The sequence below is a fragment of the Oncorhynchus tshawytscha genome, linkage group LG07 (genome assembly GCF_018296145.1).
Source record: "Oncorhynchus tshawytscha isolate Ot180627B linkage group LG07, Otsh_v2.0, whole genome shotgun sequence".
NCBI classification, from domain to species: domain Eukaryota; kingdom Metazoa; phylum Chordata; class Actinopteri; order Salmoniformes; family Salmonidae; genus Oncorhynchus; species Oncorhynchus tshawytscha.
The window spans coordinates 35,204,487-35,227,736 of NC_056435.1; positions in this window are offsets into that span (position 1 = coordinate 35,204,487).

Consider the following 23,250-nt stretch of genomic DNA (forward strand, 5'->3'; position numbering starts at 1 on the left):
ACATTCAGATCTACATTTTTGTAAATTAATTTCATCACACCTTTTGAGTTCCTTTGTCCTTGACAGAAAACAATTTCACCACCCCATTCCCTTTTCCACGCAACTTCATCTAAGGATGTAGAGTGAGTTTCCTGTAAACAGTATATGTTATATTCCTTTTCTTTTAGCCATGTAAAGACTGATGTTCTTTTTTATAATCTACTAAACCATTACAATTATAACTGGCTATACTTATTTCACCCCTTACCATAAATACATGTCTGATATTTAAAATTCAAGAAGTAGGATCCCTCCATCTTACAGGATTTTCAAACCTCACACCCAGACAAGCCGGGTAATGTGCATGTAATGTGCATAATGCACACGTATGTAGAGAGGGGGTACTGTCACATCTGCTCCTGCTACGCCCTCTGGTAATCATCCGGTGTCTTCTTGACCTGCAGTTACTCCCCCTGTACACTCCCTCTCCCTCTCTGTGATTGTGGTTGGAGACAGGGGTGCTGGAGTCAGAGCAGATCCCTACCAGCTGCAACTCATTCCATAATCAAGACCTCTACAAATACTCAGTCCTGCTACTTCCACTCTGCCAGATCGTAATCTCTGCTCAGACAGTTCATGATTCTAGCCATTTATGATTATTCAAGATGCTGTGCCTTTCCCTGCCTGACACCGTTTATCCTCTCATTACAGTTACCACTCTGTCTCTGGGTCCTGTCTCCTGGTCCACATCTCACCACCCAACTACCTTGCTCTGGATTTTACACACCACCACTACCTTGGATTCCCCTCAGGACCTGTTCACCCTGTTCTACTCAGCCAACTCCAACCTCAGTCTCCACATCTGGTTTTTCTGTAACTCACCCAAGCTTCCCGGGATCTGCACTCCATAGCTCCCTGTGTAACAATAAATATCTGGTTCATTCATCCCTGTCTCCTCATCTGAGTCTACTCTTGGGTTCCCCTGTGCCGCTCCGCGTAACAGTAGGTTCTAGCAATATTTGTTTTATTCCGTTGCCTGTGAGCCAATGCCACAGATGTTAGAATATTGAGACAAGATATTATGTTTGTAGTAAATCTGAGTAGATTGATGTGTATGATATTGGATGTAATTTAGTGAGGGTGTGTACAATGTCTGTATAAGAGTAAGACTAATGTGTGATATCCCCGCTAATGTGTGATATCCCCGCCAATTTGCATGGTTGAGTGTCTGTGTGTAACATGTAGTGCGTAGAGCCTTAATATTCATGATGATAATTGTAATTCATATATCACCATCATTGCATCACAATTACCTTTAACATCATTGAAAAACACATCCCAGAATTTCCATAGCAATTGACATTTCACATGATCCTGAAAGAGACCTTGCATTACTATATAGTAATTCACTACAGTACAAATGTATCCCGTACAATATGTTATTATTCCCCAATGTCCCAATTCTGATATCTCCCCCTTGCTTGTTGTAAACTTATATAAACATGTAAAAAAGACAGAAAAGATAGACAAACAAATTAAATTATAGAACAGTTATCGACAATAGAGAGAGGGAGAGAAGAGAGCGAGATCAAGTGTGTATGTGTATGTATAAGTCCGTCGGTGTAAGCAAGCATGTAATTGAGTACATGTGTGCTCATATACACTACATAGTGTTCAGATATTTTTACAGTTCCCATACTTTCTTTTTTTTGTAACCTGAAGTCCCTGTAGAATTTAGTACAGCCACGGTGTTATGGCACTGTCTCGGAATAGCTGTCCATCTATAAAGCACCTGCAAACAACAAGAAAGAACATATGATAAATGAAAATTAATTGTTAAGTCCCTGTCAGTCTGTCTTTACACAGGTCAGTGCAAGATGCATGCCTGCTTCCCATTTATGAAGGAGGAAATGTTGCTTAGCTGTTGAGCAAAGCAGTAATACATCCTGATGCATGCTACGCTACAGGACTGCTTTTCTAGCACAGACTGAAATACGTTCCGTGATTCATCCAATGGCATTGAGGAGTATACAATTTCAGTCACCAGCTTCATCAATAAGTGCATCAACGACTTCGTCCCCACAGTGACCTGTACGTACATATCCCAACCAGAAGCCATGGATTACAGGCAACATCCACACTGAGCTAAAGGCTAGAGCTGCCGCTTTCAAGGAGAGGGACACTAATATGGAAAGCTTATAAGAAATCCCTCTATGCCCTCAGACAAACCATCAAACGGGCAATGCGTCAATACAGGACTAAGATTGAATACTACTACACCGGCTCTGATGCTCATACATTTTTGGGGGGTATTTAAAAAAAACATTTAACCTTTATTAAACTAGGCAAGTCAGTTAATTAAGTACAAATTCTTATTTACAATGACGGCCTACACCGGCCAAACCCAGACGATGCTGGGCCAATTGTGCGCCGCCCTATGGGACTCCCATTCACAGCCGGTTGTGATACAGGCTAGATTCAAACCAGAGTGTCTGTAGTGACGCCTCTAGCACTGAGATGCAGTGTTTTAGACCGCTGGGCCACTCGCAGGGCTTGCAAACTATTACAGACTGCAAAGGGAAACCCATCCACGAGCTGCCCAGTGATGCAAGCCTACCAGAAGAGCTGAATGCCTTTTATACTCGCTTCAAGGCAAGCAACACTGAAGCATGCAGGAGAGCACCAGCTGTTCCGGGCGACTGTGTGATCATGCTCTCCATAGCAGATGTGATTAAGACCTTTAAACAGGTCAACATTCACAAGGCCACGGGGCCTGATTACTGATTACCAGAGCGCAAGTGTCTTCACTGACATTTTCAACCTCTCCCTGACCGACTCTGTAATACCTACATGTTTCAAGTAGACCACTATAGTCCCTGTGCCCAAGAATGAGAAGGTAACCTTCCTCAAATCAAATAAAATGTATTTGTCACATACACATGGTTAGCAGATGTTAATGCGAGTGTAGTGAAATGCTTGTGCTTCTAGTTCCGACAATGCAGTAATAACCAACGAGTAATCAAAACTAACAATTCCAAAACTACTACCTTATACACACAAGTGTAAAGGGATAAAGAATATGTACATAAAGATGTATGAATGAGTGATGGTACAGAACGGCATAGGCAAGATGGAGTAGATGGTATAGAGTACAGTATATACAAATGAGATGAGTAATGTAGGGTATGTAAACAAAGTGGCATAGTTTAAAGTGGCTAGTGATACATGTATTACATAAAGATGCAGTATATGATATAGAGCACAGTATATACATATACATATGAGATGAGTAATGTAGGGTATGTAAACATTATATTAAGTAGCATTGTTTAAAGTGGCTAGTGGTATATTTTTACATCAATTTCCACTATTAAAGTGGCTGGAGTTGAGTCAGTGTGTTGGCAGCAGCCACTCAATGTTAGTGGTGGCTGTTTAACAGTCTGATGGCCTTGAGATAGAAGCTGTTTTTCAGTCTCTCGGTCCGTGCTTTGATGCACCTGTACTGACCTCGCCTTCTGGATGATAGCGGGGTGAACAGGCAGTGGCTCGGGTGGTTGTTGCCCTTGATGATCTTTATGGCCTTCCTGTGACATCGGGTGGTGTAGGTGTCCTGGAGGGCAGGTAGCTTTCCCCCGGTGATGCATTGTGCAGACCTCACTACCCTCTGGAGAGCCTTACGTTTGTGGGCGGAGCAGTTGCCGTACCAGGCGGTGATACAGCCCGACAGGATGCTCTTGATTGTGCATCTGTGGAAGTTTGTGAGTGCTTTTGGTGACAAGCCGAATTTCTTCAGCCTCCTGAGATTGAAGAGGCGCTGCTGCGCCTTCTTCACCACGCTGTCTGTGTGGGTGGACAATTTCAGTTTGTCCGTGATGTGTACGCTGAGGAACTTAAAACTGTGGATGTGGGGGGTGCTCCCTCTGCTGTTTCCTGAAGTCCACAATCATCTCCTTTGTTTTGTTGACGTTGAGTGTGAGGTTATTTCCCTGACACCACACTCCGATGGCCCTCACCTCCTCCCTGTAGGCCATCTCGTCGTTGTTGGTAATCAAGCCTACCACTGTAGTGTCGTCCGCAAACTTGATGATTGAGTTGGAGGTGTGCATTGCCACACAGTCATGGGTGAACAGGGAGTACAGGAAAAGGCTCAGAACGCACCCTTGTGGGGACCCAGTGTTGAGGATCAGCGGGGTGGAGATGTTGTTACCTACCCTCACCACCTGGGGGTGGCCCATCAGGAAGTCCAGTACCCAGTTGCACATGACGGGGTCGAGACCCAGGGTCTTGAGCTTGGTGACGAGTTTGGAGGGTACTATGGTGTTGAATGCTGAGCTGTAGTCAATGAACAGCATTCTCACATAGGTATTCCTCTTGTCCAGATGGGTTAGGGCAGTGTGCGTGTGGTTGCAATTGCATCGTCTGTGGACCTATTTGGGCGGTAAGCAAATTGGAGTGGGTCTAGGGTCTCAGGTAGGGTGGAGGTGATATGGTCCTTGACTAGTCTCTCAAAGCACCTCATGATGACGGAAGTGAGTGCTACGGGGTGGTAGTCATTTAGCTCAGTTACCTTAGCTTTCTTGGGAACAGGGACAATGGTGGCCCTCTTGAAGCATGTGGGAACAGCAGACTGGGATAAGCATTGATTGAATATGTCGGTAAACACACCAGCCAGCTGGTCTGCGCATGCTCTGAGGACGCGGCTGGGGATGACGTCTGGGGCTGCAGCCTTGCAAGGGTTAACACGTTTAAATGTTTTACTCACATCGGCTACAGTGAAGGAGAGTCCGCAGGTTTTGGTATCGGGCAGTGTCAGTGGCACTGTATTGTGCTCAAAGGCCCTGCCACATACCTCTTGTGTCTGAGCCATTGAATTGTGACAATGTTGGCCCTCTTGAAGCATGTGGGACAGCAATGCTACTGACGCTTAGCTTGTTTGATTGCCTTACGGAGGAATAGCTACACTGTTTGTATTTGGTCATGTTTCCGGTCACCTTGCACTGGTTAAAAGCAGTGGTTCGCGCTTTCAGTTTCACGCAAATGCTGCCATCAATCATGGTTTCTGGTTTGGGAATGTTTTAATCGTTGCTATGGGTATGACATCGTCAATGCACTTTCTAATGAACTCGCTCACCGAATCAGCGTATTCGTCAATGTTGTTGTTGGACGCAATGCGGAACATATCCCAAGCCACCTGATCAAAGCAGTCTTGAAGCGTGGAATCAGATTGGTCGGACCAGCGTTGAACAGACCTGAGCGCGGGAGCTTCTTGTTTTAGTTTCTGTCTGTAGGCTGGGAGCAACAAAATGGAGTCATAGTCAGCTTTTCCGAAAGGAGGGTGGGGGAGGGCCTTATATGCATCGCGGATAAATAAACAAATAGAATAACAATGATCTAGGGTTTTACCAGCCCTGGTTGCGCAATCGATGTGCTGATATAATTTAGGGAGTCTTGTATTCAGATTAGCCTTGTTAAAATCCCCAGCTACAATGAATACAGCCTCAGGATATGTGGTTTCCAGTTTGCATAGAGTCAAATAAAGTTTGTTCAGGGCCATCGATGTGTCTGCTTGGGGGGGAATATATACGGCTGTGATTATAATCGAAGAGCATTCCCTTGGTAGATAATGCGGTCGACATTTGATTGTGAGGAATTCTAAGTCAGGTGAACAGAAAGACTTGAGTTCCTGTATGTGGTTATGATCACACCACGCCTCGTTAAATCATAAGGCATACCCCCCCGCACCTCTTCTTACCAGAAAGATGGTTGCTTCTGTCCTAAATGACTACCGCCCGTAACACTCACATCTCTAACCTTGACGTGATTTGAAAGGCTGGTCATTGCTCACATCAACACCATCATACTGGAAACCCTAGACCCACTCCAATTCGCATACCGCCCCAACAAATCCACAGATAACGCAATCTCAATCGCACTCCACACTGCCCTTTCCCACCCGGACAAAAGGAACACCTATGTGAGAATGTTGTTCATTGACTACAGTTCAGCATTCAACACCCTAGTGCCCACAAAGTTCATCACTAGCTAAGTACCCTGGGACTAAACACCTCCCTCTGCAACTGGTTCCTGGACTTCCTGACGGGCCGCCCCCAGATGGTAAGGGTGGGCAACAACATCTGCCACACTGATCCTCAACACCAGGGCCCCTCAGGGGTTGTGTGCTTTGTCCCCTCCTGTGTTGCCAGGACAACAACCTCTCCCTCAATGTGATCAAGATCAAGGAGATGATCGTGGACTACAGGAAAAGGAGGGCCGAACAAGCCCACATTAACATCGACAGTGCTGTAGTGGAGCGGGTCGAGAGTTTCAAGTTCCTTGGTGTCCACATCACCAACAAACTATCATGGTCCAAACACATCAATACAGTCATGAAGAGGGCACGACAACACCTTTTCCCCCTCAGGAGGTTTGGTATGGGTCCCCAGATCCTCAAAAAGTTATACAGCTCCATCATCGAGAGCATCCTGACCAGTTGCATCACTGCCTGGTATGGCAAATCAAATCAAATCAAATTTATTTATATAGCCCTTCGTACATCAGCTGATATCTCAAAGTGCTGTACAGAAATGGCAACTGCTCAGCATCCGACCATAAGGTCCTACAGAGGGTACTGCGTACGACCCAATTCATCACTGGGGCCAAGCTTCCTGCCATCCAGGACGTCTATACCAGGCAGTGTCAAAAGAAGGCCCAAAAAATTGTCAAAGACTCCAGTCACCCAAGTCACATACTCTTCTATCTGCTACCACACGGCAAGCGGTAACAGAGCGCTAAGTCTAGGTCCAAAAGGCTCCTTAACAGCTTCTACCTCAAGCCATAAGACTGCTGAACAATTAATCAAATGGCCGCCTGGACTATTTACATTTACCCCCGCTGCTACTTGCTGTTTATTATCTATGCATAGTCACTTTACCCCTACCTACATGTACAAATTGCCTCGACTAACCTGTACCCCCGCACATTGACTCGGTACCGGTACCCCCTGTATATAGCGTTGTTATTGATATGTCATTTTATTATGTTTCTTTTTATTCAGTAAATATTTCAAAGGGCTTGTAAGTAAGCATTTCACAGTAAGATCTACATCTGTTGTATTTGGCACATTTGATTTGATATCTTTGCCTGCAGGTTCAGTAAGGGCCCCCAGAGACAACTGCAGGTCTTGACAGGTGGTCTTGCAGTCAGCAACCATCTTCTGTTAGACAGACCGCTCACTCTGAACAAGCAGGAGATGCTGCTCTTGCTTCTTCAGTTTGGCTGATTTAACAGCTTCTGACAGATTGGCATATCTGAAGACCTGATAGTTGTTCATCTGGCACTGCCAGCACAGGTTTGTCCTGGGCTAAGTGCTTGAGATGTGGTGCAGCCATTTTCTCCACATATTCCTGATGGAAGAAAGCCCAACTGCACGTTGCTCTGGAAAATACACAAAGAATGTCAGATCAATAAAAGTAGTGCCAATCATGTCGGTGGTAAAGGAAATGATCAACAGTGTGCTGTTGACATACCAAGTCAACAACATACTTTTAGAGATGCCACACCACTGCTGTTGTCACATGAGATGGCAGCAGCTATCCACCAAAGTGTTTGTGTCCTGGGTGGTGTCCTATTAATATCATTTTATTATCCTCTGCATACAGTGCATTCGGAGAGTATTCAGACCTCTTCACTTTTTCTACATTTTGTTACGTTGTAGCCTTATTCTAAAATTGAAGCCACTCCTGCCTTGTCTTGGTTGTGTACTTAGAGTCGTTTTCTGTTAGAAGGTGAACCTTCACCCCAGTGCTTCTACACCTGCATTGCTTGCTGTTTGGGGTTTTAGGCTGGGTTTCTGTACAGCACTTTGAGATATCAGCTGATGTACGAAGGGCTATATGAATCAATTTGATTTGATTTTGAATTCCTTCTCCCTGATGGCTTGGTTTTTGCTCTGGCATGCACTGTCAACTGTGGGACCTTATATAGACTGGTGTGGGCCCTTCCAAATCATGTCTAATCAATTGGATTTACCACAGGTAGACTCCAATCAAGTTGTAGAAACATCTCAAGGATAATTAATGGAAAAAGGAGTCTCATTGCAAAGGGTCTGAATACTTGTGGAAATAAGGTATTTCTGTTTTTAATTTGTAATACATTTGCAAAAATGTCTAAAAATCTGTTTTTTCTTTGTCATTATGGGGTATTATGTGTAGATTGGTGAGAAAAATACATAATTTAATACCATTTAGAATAAGGCTGTAATGTAACAAAACGTGGAAAAAAAGGGAAGGGGTCTGAATACTTTCAGAATGCAGTGTAGTTGTTGATGAAGTTCACAACTCGCTGCAAATCCTCATGCTTCAGGTGTAACCTGTGCTTAGTTGGGTCGGCTCTCTTTTTAATGGGAGGAATTAGACCATTCTTCTTATATGTCTGGTGGAGGAGAGTCAAGTGTGTTCTGCTGATGCTGAAAGAAACATTCCAGATAAAAAAGTATTTGGTCATTCATAGATGAGGCTTACCCAGACACACTTGTCTAAATTGATGGGTCATGTGAAAGAGAGGCTAAAACCATCCCACAGCAACACCTAGCTAAGTGGATGGGTCTCTATTGTGTAGACCTGTTCACACGCTTATGAAATACAATTGATGGCTGTAATCACCCCCAAACACACCTGACTAAGTTGACGAGTCATGTAACCATCTAGCCAAGTGGAGTCTTTTGTAACTTAAACATGTATCTTGCTAGCTAGTTGAACAAAGGACAATAATCCCAACCCATACATTAGCAATACACATGGATTGTCATAGCTAGCCACCATGCATTATGTAGTATGAATATGCCAGTAGCTTAAGCTAACCAACTAGGTTCAATGTTAACTAGCTAGTAGAAGCCTGTAACTAGCAATGAAACAGATTTCTAAGATATGAATAATATTACTTCATAAAGCATACACGTAGCTAACGTGCCAGCCAGCTAACAGTACTCTTTAACTTGTAATGAAAATGACTTTCTGACTAAATTAAAACCGTATAATATCTGAAAATGTAGCTAGACTCGTAACCGTATACGTGGATGAACGCTCCAGGACAGACTGGAACCCCTATGTCCTTTTGTTGTTTGCGTTTTGTTTGTACAGCTTGCTTGGGCCATTGTGTCAAGTCACTCCGGTTCACACTGACTGTGTGCAATGCCATAAGAATCATCAGATTCTTCTCCTTCTCTGTCACGGATGTCATGATTGCTCTTAGTATGAAGATTTTGATACAACATCCTTCTGTGTTCTCTTTTCGACTCCCTCCACATTTGCAATCAAACGTCAGAAATGTCTTTATCTTGTTCTCATACTCCACTTCCAGCAGGTTTTCCAATGATTTTAAAACTCGGTCAACTTCTTCCGTGACAACAAACTATTGATGTTAGTTTTTTTCCCCCCACCAATGTCATCAGAAGACTCTACAATGTCTGTTTCAATTCAAATGCTTTTATTTAAGTCAGGGATTTTTTCATCGTCTGATTCATTCCAGAATGTAGTCCATCACAACTTTTACCCATTGATCTTTGTCGATAGTGCCTGCTAAACTCAGGGCAGCAATGTTGTTGAGAGCTGTTGCAACACTTTTGCAGTTCTCCATGGATATATCTTTCAAAAAAGCTGAGGAAGACTAGACTACATGGCATGCTACATGGCAGACCAACTCATCTCTCATCATGTACAGCCCATCCATTATCTCAGCCAATCATGGCTAGCGGGAAGATTCCTATCTTTTTCTGTGGCTAAACCAAATAGGCAAGTAATTTAACAATTGTATTTGTATTTACAGATTGCATACAAGTTTGTTATTAATGCACATGAAAGTTCATGTTCAAGAAGGAATTTCTGCAAAAAAATGAATTTTGATGCTTAACATTACCCTGGTTTCAAGCTAAATAAAACTAAGAGCAGTATGATATAACATGGAGGAAAATAAATGATTTACTACTAGCAAAGTGTTGAATTCTCTTTTTTCCATGTTAGCTGTTCAAAGTCTTCTATTGTCAGCGTTCACGCCTCCGTTCTAAGTATGAATGACTAAAGAGCATGTTTGATGCTTCACTGCGGTCAAAACATACTTATCAAGGATGCTGCCATCTTTGTTGAATGTATTTCTTGTGTGACACAAAATTGCTCGACATCTCGTGAAGTGATTTATTTGATCACCCAGATGGTCCATGCTAAACCATGGATCCTGCGGTTGCCATAGCAGTCTGCTGTGCTGATGCGTGTCCATGTCCGGGTGAGTGCGTTCCTTTGGCACACCAGCTTCGTTATTTATGGGCTCCTGTCACCCAGGCAGCACTGCCTATTAGATGGGGGCAGGAGAAGGGCTACAACCCTTTACTCAGCCTGGACCCAATGATGTCTACAATGACTGTGCCCAGCACGCTCGGTTTGAATCTCCATACCCCCCATCCATTTTCTTGATGTATTGCTTAGAGTGATTCCATTGGGCGAGAGCCCAAGGAATGAACTTGGATCTGTAGTAATAGGCCTGAGGACAGAAGCCGTTCTGATATTTTTCATTTCCCTCTCTCTTTCATGCTATTCATTAGATGGAGAAGGGGTTTAGATACACTCTTAGCTGGTCGAAACAGGGTTGTTTAGGGACAGTTTGAAATTATTTTGGGGGGGGCTGGTCCAACTCAAGGTATCATAACAAAAATGCACCCCCCTCAAAAACATACAAAAATATTTTTATGACATATTGTAAAAATATATATATTTTGTAACATATTATACTTTTTGCAAATTCATACGAAATGGGTGATAGACATCCTCAAATTAATACATACCAAATGGAATGTCTCAGATTTACGTACAGAAAAATACGAAATGCTCTGAGACCAGGTTGAAAATACATATACAATTACATACACAGACACATTACAGAGATACAGACAAAAACTGTTCACATTAGCAAGCTTCTGACATTCTTTTCAAAAAGAGGTTATGGTTGGTATGGCTTTGAGTTGCTGTGGTAGTTTGTACCACTCAACAACATTCGTATATAAAAATGTGTTCTTACCAGATAGACTCTTATATTTAAAACAGTGAATATTAGAATCTATGGCTCTGGTATTATGCTGGTGGACATCTTTAACAAATGAAAAATACAGTGCATTCGGGAAAGTATTCAGACCCCTTGACTTTTTCCACATTTTGTTACATTACACCCTTATTCTATAATTGATCAAATACTTTTTTCAAGAACATTCAGAGAATTGTCCCAAAGCCACTCCTGCGTTCCCTTGGCTGTGTGCTTATGGTTGTTGTCCTGTTGGAAGGTGAACCTTCGAATCAAATCAAATCAAATTTTATTGGTCACATGCGCAGAATACAACAGGTGTAGTAGACCTTATAGTGAAATGCTTAATTATGAGCCCCTAACCAACAATGCAGTTTTTAAAAATACGGATAAGAATAAGAAATAAAAGTAACAAATAATTAAAGAACAGCAGTAAAATAACAATAGCAAGACTATATACAGGGGGGGTACTGGTACAGATTCAATGGGTAGGGGCACCGGTTAGTTGAGGTAATATGTACATGTAGGTGGAGATATTAAAGTGACTATACATAGATGATAACAACATAAAGTAGCAGTGGTCTGAGGTCCTGAGCGCTCTGGAGCAGGTTTTCATCAAGGATCTTGCGGTACTTTTCTCTGTTAATCTTTCCCTTGATCCTGACTAGTCTCCCAGTCCAAGCTGCTGAAAAAAAATCCACACAGCATGATGTTGCCACCACCATGCTTCACCATATGGATGGTGCCAGGTCTCCTCCAGACGTGATGCTTGGCATTCAGGCCAAAGAGTTCAATATTATCTTTCTTTCATCAGACCAGAGAATCTTGTTTCTCATGGTCTAAGAGTCCCTTTAAGTATCTTTTGGCAAACTCCAAGCGGGCTGTCATGTTCCTTTTACTGCGGAGTGGCTTCATTCTGGCTCTCTACCGTAAAGGCCTGATTGGTGGAGGGCTGCAGAGATGGCTGTCCTTCTGGAAGGTTCACCCATCACCACAGACGAACTCTGAAGCTCTGTCAGAGTGACCATCGGGTTCTTGGTCACCTCCCTGAACAAGGCACTTCTCCCCCAATTGCTCAGTTTGGCTGGTCGGCCAGCTCTAGGAAGAGTCTTGGTGGTTCCAAACTTCTTCCATTTAAGAATGATGGGCCACTGTGTTCTTGGGGACCTTCAATGCTGCAGAAATCTTTTGGTACCCTGCCCAGATATGTGCCTCGACAAAATCCTGTCTTGGAGCTCTACGGACAATTCTTTCGACCTCATGGCTTGGTTCTTGCTCTGATATGCACAGTCAACTGTGGGACCTTATATAGACAGATGTGTGCCTTTCCAAATCATGTCCAATCAATTGACTTTACCACAGGTGGACTCCAATCATGTTATAGAAATATCTCAAGGATGATCAATGGAAACAATTTTGAGTCTCATAGCAAAGGGTCTGAATAATTATGTAAATAAGGTATTTTGGTTTTTTATTATGGGATATTGTGTGTGTAATGTTGATGAAGGTTATTTAATCCATTTTAGAATAAGGCTGTAACCTAGCAAAATGTGGACAAAGGGAAGTGGTCTGAACACCTTCCTTATGTGTGATAATTCTGTGGACCACATCAAGTTGAATAATATATTTTTTAAATTCCACAGATAGCCCACCTAGATGTTTAAAATGTTGGACATCCAGATGTGTGTGAGGGGGGAGTACAATTCTTACAAGCTTGTTTTGGCTGGTCTGTAGCTTATTCTTTCGATGTTTGCGGCTACTGGTGAACCATGATGTGCAGGCCTAATCAAAGTGACACTGGACTAACGCACTTTTTTATTTTTACCTTTATTTAACTAGACAAGTCAGTTAAGAACAAATTCTTATTTTCAATGATGGCCTAGGAACAGTGGGCAACTGCCTGTTCAGGGACAGAACAACAGATTTGTACCTTGTCAGCTCGGGGGTTTGAACTTGCAACCTTCCGGTTTCTAACCACTAGGCTACCCTGCCGCCCCAGAGTCTTAGGGTGTATAGGTAGGTTTCCATCCAATTGGAGACAGATTTTCATGCTAGTATTCTAAAATCTGCATAAAAAAGGGAAACACAAACAAATATTTACAATTACAATGTGGAAACAAAGAACTCGCAATCAGCGGGAGGTAAGCCTAGGGGACACTCGCCTAGTGCCTCTTACCCACTCAAACAAACACCTTGATGGTTTACTTGGGCTACTGCACATAGTTTTTTAAGCCTACTGCAAACCTGCCACCAACATCACCTGCTAGACTCTGAAATGGAACCCCCTGGGAAAAAGGAACAGAGGGACACCCAGAAAACTTGTTGGATTGGCATCCAGGCAGAGATGACTGAGAGTGGCCTACCTAAACTGGTGTGATCTGGAAAAACTTGCCCCAAACCGAGTGAGGTGGACATTTGTCAATGGCCTGTGCTCCTTATAGGAGGCAAGGGCTAAAGTAAAGCAACTTGCACATTGTGCCATCATTATTCACTGATTTTACTCCACATCATTTCCTTTTCTAGCAGTAGAGCCTAGGCCTATCAGATGCCTTAAAGGCTTTCATTGAAATATTTCATATTGATAAACAATAGTTTTAGTTGTTTTGGGAGGAAGGGTAGCATGTTATAATGCAGCCTATTTAAGACTGTATTCCTCTCTCAGGACTAGGGTTTTGTTTCTCAGATCAGTCAATATGAGGTGCATTAATTTGGCCTGTATTGATTTCTGTGGCTGTGCGGTTCAGAGTTGTTTGCATTATCCTGTCTTATTCCTCATGTGAAGTAATGTATCACCCTGTCATCCTTGTCTTTGGCTACATCCTTGTAGTTTGTTTAGTTTCTTCCTCCTAAGCAGACCCAGAAAATTAAGTTCCCCAGGCCCAGACTAGGCTATCTTCATTGGATAGGACATTTCCCTGGATAGGAAGGATACAAAAACTGAATGTAGAGACTAAATACACTTTATAGCAATGCAACACAGTTTGTAAAGTAACTTTCCAATGCCTCTGAAAAAAATGTCACCTGAGCTAACCTTAGTTATGTTGAGTACGACAGAACAGTGTGCAATGTTGAATTCAATGGAAACGCTAGGCCTACTGTACTGAATGACCAGATGAAAGGTGTTGTGATTATGGGGGCCCAGAGGGCGATTACCATATGGTTTGCTGCACGAGTTTTGAGGTTTCAGATTGTCACACCCATATTGATCAGGCCACACCCACCAAACGTGAGTAAATGTACCTCGAAGGCTATTGAAGAACGATGAGCATCGTTTTGGGGAAACGTGTTGTTCAGTAGCCTACAAACCATCATGCAATATAAGAAACGTTGAAGCAAACGGAACGCACCCCTGATCATTCCTGTCATGTTTTGCTCACATAGTATTGTACATCTCCATATCATAGCCTATATTCAGTAGTGTTATATTGCTGTCAGAATCTCACTGTGTTTCAATCTGAGCTGACACACTCAACTACAAACTACCACCACAATCATACCTGGACCAGAACCTGAAACTTTGAATAAAACTGTTGGAGGGAATATGTGACTGTGCAGATTGACATGGCTGAGTAGTAGAGCTGGAGTGTGTTTCCCCGTGTTCAGGTCAATCAGAGGCATCTCGACTAAGGGCAGATTTGCAGGGAGCAGCATTGATCTTGACCTGCTCTGAGTATGATCTCAGAGATAAAAGGCAGGAGACGAGAAGGGAACTTATTCCCTGTCAGCCTCCAGTCAGCAGAGGGCAATTCTGCCCTGCAGGCTGTCTTTGAAAAAGTGAAGGGCAAAGCACGGAGGATTAAGGCAGGGAGGGGAGATACACGGGCAGAAGAACTGTTTATTGTAATAACGTTAAGTCGTTTTCTATATGGTGGAGGCGTCGTTATTGAGCGTCAGCCAGGGTGCACCTCCGGTCAAAAGGTTACCGAGGTAACACCTTAGCTATCCAAGTGAAGAGATGAAAGGCCGCTCAGAGTGCTGACAAAGTTTTCAAGATCTCAAATAGTTTCCCCCACCCCTGACTTTGTGTTGTTGTGTTGTCGTTAAAGGCCAGATTGTTGGTGAATTTTTTTCCCCCCAGTTTGAATTGACTTTTATTATTCTCTGGTTTTGAGATAGCTCCTCTGGACAGAGTCACTGTACGTGGGTCATTAACATCCCGCTTGTTTTTTTCTTCTTCTGCGGAACAGGCAATTAGAGAGAGCACCATCTGTAATGGCCATTAATTGTGAGCTGAGAGGAACACACATCTCCGCTCGGTGACACACACTCAGATTATTCATGAGACAGGGGGTCGAGTTGTGCTCTAACTTCAGCTAAAACATCATTTCTGTTCATTAACTTTGCTAACATTTGCATCACCAGGACAGAGAAACAGCAGTGGAGGGTGGGGTGACTAAGGGGCTTTCACATAGCTTGTTGGTTGTTTACATTCTGTTGGACAATACAAGTGCATGTGTGTGTTTGGGGAGAGAGAAAAAAAATGAGAGATAGGTAATGAGATCAAAAACTGCAGTATTATAATTTAGTACCTTTTGACCCCGAAATTGTAATTCAGTCAGTCGACAAGTTATATGACTGGCAGGCAAACAAGTTTCTTGTGAAACTATGATACAGTATCAGTAGCAGGCTATCACACCTGGGCCATCATCGCGTCCTTTAAACTTTTCTTTCCATCAAGGCCTCTGCACCTGCCTGTCTGTTTTTTGCGCATGACAGCCCCTCGTCCATGTCATCTCCCTTTCCTTGTCCCTGGTCCCTGGTCGATGCCTGGCTGAAATATGAGTTGCCTGTAGCATATTGATCCCTTTCCTCACCCCTGCCTAAATATAGATATATCACAGGCAGAGCAATGTTCTCCAGATAGCTCCTCTGCATCCGTGCCAATGGGCTAGTGGCTGCTATCGATTGTCATGATGAATTTCACTTCTACAGACGCTGATGGATTTTCTGCTCCCATTCTTTTTATGTCATTGTTTTCTTGGTGCGATCGGGTCGGCTAAGGAAAGAGGTGTTACTGACCAGGTTCTGATGGCTATCGATTGGTTGAGAGGTTTGTAATCACTGTAGTCTTGTAGCTGTCGAGGCCAGAGTGCCCGGTCTGGAGCACACACTCCACACTCAGATGAGCATCCAACATGACCTCATAGAATTAGAGGATAGTGTAGTGTACTGTAGGACTACATTGAATATGTGCCTTATCTGATTCATCTCAATACCATGAAAATAGTTTTCCCATACAGTAGAATCATCCTTTATTTTGTCTTGCTTGGTGCACACAGAGGAAAACCTTTATTTGAATTTCATAAACATTGTATTTTTAATTATTGAATATTTAGAGGAAATTAACAAGTGTCCATGCAAGTGTGAATACTAGTGATCCAAACCAGGAAGAAACCAACAGTGACTGGCCAGAGGAGTGAGGCTGGCCAGTGCCATCAGAGGTCAAAAACACAGTCACTGTCACCTGAGCTGGAGTGACTTTCACATTGGTTATCAGAAAGGAGAGAGTATCTATTTATCACAACTAGCCTGGGTGACTTCCCTCTCCTGGAATATTTAATTGAGTTGCTTTTTTATTCCATTGCCTCACATTGGGAGATGGCAGTTGCATTTGTCATGCTCTTCAAGGATGGACTGCAGGCAATGTCTCCTCACAAAGTGCCTGTGAATGAATCATAAAAACACTGCTGCTACATTCCGTACATGCTGATAAATCATTCCACCAAGGCACTTACATGAATAGGTAACCTATGGTAGCTCTTTTTATCATTCTAAACAAAGAAAAACAGAAAATATCCTTTATATACCACATTCAGCCATTTTACTTTTGTATTTGTGAAGACCTCAGTTCTCAGTCCACTCCACTGAGTGTATTATCATACTTGGCTCTGGTTCGTTACAGTGCTTCAGTAATTGGCCGTGTGTCTACAGAATGTTAACATGTAAATGACTTAGTAAGGCATGATAGCTAGAAATGAAGATAGATTTCCACCCAGTGCTAAGTGGTGGGCACGCACAGAACTGCACTCAGCCAATCAAATCCCCTCATGGCCCCTGTTTATACCCAAATAAGCCATTGGGTACAGTGAACACTGCAAGAGGTGAAATCTAAGCTATCTTAAATGTCTTATATTGAGTGATAATAATCTTAAAATGTGTGTTTTTGTGTGTTTTTTTTGGAACAAGCTATATTATCTTATGTCATTGCCAGATAACTTCCCTTATTTCAACCTAAAAAAAAGACTTAATACAAGTAATTTATCTTATTTCAAGATATTTTGAAGATGAGCTGTGTCAGAGGTTTCTCTGCTCTTCCATACCTCCGGCCTACTAAATATTTCAGCTTTTGTTTTTATTTTCATTGGGGGTTTTTTTGGGGGTCCTGTGAAGCACATTACGTTGCATTCCATGTCTGAAATGTGCTGTATAAATAAAGCTTGATTTGATGATACTCTCTGTACTGTATAACACCATACGCCACCAGACACACAGCTCCTGTTATGCTGCATCATCTTTCAGAGCCTCCCCTGAGCTGTCAGTCAAGCAGAGATGAGGATGCATGGATGCATGGATAGGTGTTCTATGGCTGTCTATGTTTATCCCCCAAGCCCTAGCTGATCTTGTTTAACTGAGCTGAGCCTCGCTCATCCTGGACTACAGCAACATATCACTGTCTGTCTCTGCCACCATGGTGACAAATCTGCCTGCCAATCTGTGTTCCAAGCCTGATTGCCTTCTAGCAGGCGATGCTCCACCACTTTAACACTCCACCAAACCTTGAGCAATACCTTCTACAGAGAAAATACTTCTCAAATTTGCTCACAGTTAGCAGTGTCTGCTATTCCTTTACAGATCATTCTAGAGATCCTGTGTTAGGAGGTGGATGATCAAAGCTAAGGTGACTGACCTATATCAGCACTGCAGCTCGGTGTGGTTTATTTATGGACCACACAGAGCTATACTGTACAGCCTGGCCTGAGGCTTCTAATGCTACTATCTTCAGAGATTATATTTTTTATATCACTGGACAGGAGTCAGTCAATGACTAGCCTTGCTCGCCAAGCTTACAGCTTACCACATACATGCACGGACACGGCTGCAGCGTGGCGGCAAGTCAATGTTCTATGCTGACAGTGGCCACAGCCTGCAGAAAGGGACCACATGTGTAAAAGGAGATTTAATCCACCCTCCAGTCAACCCCCCCCTCCCCAGTCAGTTCCTGCACATAGATCAATAGCAGGAGTCCCTGTCTTGGTGAGAATGAATTGTCTTTGAGTGGTTCTCATGGCAAAGCTATACAGATCGATATGGCTCTGCTACAGACACTCCTCAAGCAGGGGAGAGAGAGAGGAGAGCCACTGCTGCTCTCCTGGGGGGATGTCACTGACTGTCATCGACTGTATGGGTCAATAAAGATGGAAAACCCTGTATTTCTGTGAAATATGCACAAACATGCCTTGCAATACAATCCTCTTTTTGGTGTCGGTCAGTCTTAATAGGAATATGGACTATCTGAGATTCCTCTCACAGGGTCATGTGACACAGCCCTCTGTAATGTGAGTCTCAACATAACACACGTACTTGCAAATTAGTCTTTGTACAAGTATAGCAATAATATAACATTGTTTTTGATAGTAGGCTATTAGTAGGCTGATTAGGCTGATTAGGCTGATTAAATAGTGATTTAATCTGTCAAATTGTAATGTTCCTTGTTGGTAACATAATATTCAGTACTGTATAAACTTGTCTTTTTTCCATGCTGGATAATGCAGGTATGATATTAGAGTACAGGCGACTTTGGTGAGACAGTGTTACTGTACACGATAAGATTAAGATACGATTACACTGCCCCCATGTGGACGCAGAGCTACAAGGATTTGATCGCCAGTTACTGTACAATTATTACATCTCAGCATGAGCAAAATTGTCAATATTTTACACCGAATACAGTTTACAATGTCCCACTTGCTGGACAGGATAATATGTTATTTAAGCCTTGCTAGGCTAATGATGACATAACGACCTTGCAGATTGCAAAGACTCAGAGCAGAGCTAAGGGAGAAATGGACTTTTAGATTAAAAAAATGGAAATGATTTGAACCATTCATGATCTTATATTGCCATCTAGTGGCATGGAACACACAGGGAAACTAATTGTACTAAATAAAGCATTTTCCATAATGACATTAGGAGCCCCAATCAACTTACAGGTGTTCTCAATCAGAAATTGTTCAACGGAAACTATGTTCTTTGAAACTGTTAATAATAACATCTAATTTACACACAGAGAGAAAGATAACAGATGATGTGTGTGTGTGTGTGTGTGTGTGTGTGTGTGTGTGTGTGTGTGTGTGTGTGTGTGTGTGTGTGTGTGTGTGTGTGTGTGTGTGTGTGTGTGTGTGTGTACATGGCTGGGAAAAGACATTCATTGTCCAGTTGTTATAACATAATAAAAAATCAATCATCCCACATACTGCATCAACTGTAACAAATTAACAAGTTGTCTGTTGACCTTCAACAAAAGACACAGGTAAAGCTGTGTCTTTAAAACCCAAGAGACTCATGTGCTTTCCTTGTGATAATAACCCATTTGTGTGCTAATTTCACAAGTTTTTTTACGATAATTGCCTCCATCAATATAAATAGAGACGTCACAGCTCTCATTCACAAATCACAATAGTACAGTTCTCTCAGCTCATTCTAGCCTTCTGATAGAGTGATATCTCTCTGTACAATAAGCTGCATAATGACTTACCATAATGTCATGCAGATCAGGGTGATTTAGCCTACTTTTTTACTCATGCCATAGATACTGATTCTCACGCCATTGTTGACATTCTGTCATTCTGTCTGTATCTTATGACATTGTTGACGATATTGCTCACATCAAAGGATTGTAACCTGAACTTTTGCAGAAATCCTACATTGCCTGACGATGTACAGGCCTCTCAGACATCTCAAGTCAGATTTTGCATGCAACAGTTAGCCTGGTTGCCGTCTCTGTTAAACTATAACGTTCCACTCCTTCAAATAACCATCATAACCGTTTAACATTGTTTTGAAGGAACAGCTGACTGAAGATAGAATGGCTGGGGATTTGTGCGGTTGAGTCCGTTTCTGCTGTATAATGGACTCTTATTGCTCCTTGCAAAGGAGTCTTCGGATGCCTAGGCACAATGCAGCAGCACAGCAGCATGCATAGAAATAGAATGAATAGAATGGGCTTGGAACTTCTTAACCTGGTAGTATGATTGGTAAACTCATGGGTACACTCGCAATGGATACCTGGTATTGTGATGCAATCATTTCCATGGTAATGTAGAATGTTCAAATGATGTTAACTGATGTGGATCATGCAGTGAGATCTATTTTTCTTGAAGTCAGTTGAGTTTAATCAACAAATCACAGCACATATTTTAGCACGTATTTTACTGCCTGCTTTACTTCTGTGGGTACATTCGCAATGGCCACCATTATGCCATAATTGACATGAATGGGGACGCCCGTTTTATTCATTCGATTTCTATGGCAGCACATGGAGTCGGGAGCGGGGGAGAGGAGAAAATGTGCCCCCCCCCCAAATAAAATGGTGAGAAAGATATAGAGAGTTAAAGATCATATCCCCTCCAACCTCGCATCATTATAGATAACAGGGGAGGTTAGTACAAGGTGTGAATTACGGGGATGTCGGGGGGACTTACATTAAATGCAACAAAAGTACAACTTTGAGGGTGGTCACTAATTTGTATACTATTTGCCTAAAATGTAGTAGTGAATGTTTTACAGTGGTAAATATGAAAATAATAGCTTCCAAATAAAACGAACACCCCTACATCTCTATCATGGTCTAAACCATTTATTTCTATGTGGCGGCACTGTCCACTCAGTAGTGCTGAATTTCCTTGATAAAAAATGTCCTTTATTCCAATGCATTAGATTTATCTGTTGATTTATCATTGTTTGCTTTTGTCAGTCAGCTGTTTCGAGCACTCATTGCTTTGTTTTCAGGTACAGGTACTGGTGACTGGTGTCCCTGCCATCCATGGCCAGAAGTAGTAGACCATTTATTTAGCTTCATTCTTTTCTGTCAATATTAGTTTTTTTCCTGGGTCGGCTGACGATGGTCAACGATATCATTAGACAACCAACCTACATCACTACATGTTTTTGTAAGAAGTGTTGACGTGCTGAATGCACTGAGGTGTCTGCTGAAACTACGAGCACACAGCTCGGACACCCATGCATACCCCACAAGACATGCCACCAAAGGTCTCTTCACAATCCCCAAGTCAAGAACAGACTATGGGAGGCACACAGTACTATATAGAGCCATGGCTACATGGAACTCTATTCCACATCAGGTAACTGACTCAAGCAGTAGAATCAGATTTGAAAAAACCCCAGATACAAATACCCCTTATGGAACATCGGGGACTGTGAAGAGACACACCCAGGCACACACACACAGACACACATACACATGATAAGACACGCACTCTACACACACGTACACATGGATTTTGTATTGTAGATATGTGGTAGTAGAGTAGTGGCGTGAGGGAACACACTTAATGTGTTGCGAAAAGTGTTATGAAATGTAACGTCATGTAACATTTTAAATGGAATATAAGTGCCTTTAGGTTGCTGGACCCCAGGAAGAGTGGCTGCTGCCTAATGCGTATCCTTAATAAATACAAATCGAGCTGGACACCGATGCGCATCCAATCCATCCAACAAGTGGCTATATGTTGATGACAGTAGGCATATAAGGAGACTCTTTTGGCGTCGAAGAGGTTTTTATGTTTGGTTAGAAGCACTCGATTGTGCAATGGCATAGGTCTACATTGTTTTGGATTTGTGCCCATGACAACTGTTTTCAAGACAAACCACAACTAAATGTTACATAGGCATAGTTACACTTCCAGTGCATTTTCCTAGATCTCCAAGATCCATGATCTGTACAGCTAAATGTTCTAATTTAATTCAACACTGTCAGAAATGTCACTAACGTAAGGAAAGAAAGGTAGCGTTTTATGTCACACAATCTGTGACAACTCCAAGGATCATGAACTAGTGTGTAAAACACATTTTGATTTAACTCGTGTATTATATTGAATGTGGGCTAACTGTTCATGTGTGTAAAATTGCTTCTGATGAGAGAGTAGGCTACCAGCAGTGGAGGGTAAGCGCAAGTAAACACCATTTACCCACCTTTATCAGACAAATACATTGAAAGAGAGCATTCATTTTCTTTTTTACTGTGATCGTCAGAGTTTACCCACCAATTGTTTTGACCATTACATCACTGGCTACCGGTAGGCCTATTAGAAGTTCATGGTAATACACATTTTAGCCTAGTCTAGTAAGTTGTCCATGTGTGTTAAGGTGACCATCCCATTTTCCCCAGGACACTTTCAGAACTATTTCAGTTGCCCCAACTTTTCAGGCTACAAATGAAGTCAATTAGTCAGCAAGACGCATCAAGCAATGTAGGCCTAATCAATGGCAATGGCTGAATGTCATGAGGCACACTGTTTGGTGTTTTGTAACAGATGTCTATTTCCATTCATCAAATGGCACTTGTATAGGCTACATGCAGTTTGGATGCTGGAATTATTTTGGAGTGGACGAACATGCACAGGTAGCCTACTTTTCGAAGTGATTTGTTTAACAATCAGATTGTAATGGAGACGCAGGGAGTCAGGAACCAGGTGCAGTTGGTGAATTCAATAGGAACAAAAATGGAGTGAATACAAAAACAGGACTAGTGTCTAAACATGAAAACAGGAAACAATACTACGTAATGGATGATACAATGGAGCGCTAGATAAAGGGGAAGTAATCACGGTGTGATGAAGTCCATGTTTGCCTCATGACGGGGCACAGGTGTGCGTAATGATGGTTGCCAGGTAGGTGTAATGATGGGTTGCCGGTGATGTCGTGCACCGGAGCAGGAAAAGACTTGATAGTACCCCCTTTTGGCAATCATGCACTTCCCTCCGAAATGGCCAGCATGCATCTTGGTCAGCACAGCCTCCTTCTCCTCATTAGAAAAAAAATCACCCTCCTGTGTGGCTGGCCATCCTTCCTCCATAGGTACATATACTTGCCTAACAAGTTGGAAGAGAAGAGTTGTTGAAATACTCAAGTCTAAGTACGTAGGCCATCATTGTAAATAAAAAATTGTTCTTAAAACCTATTGTGACT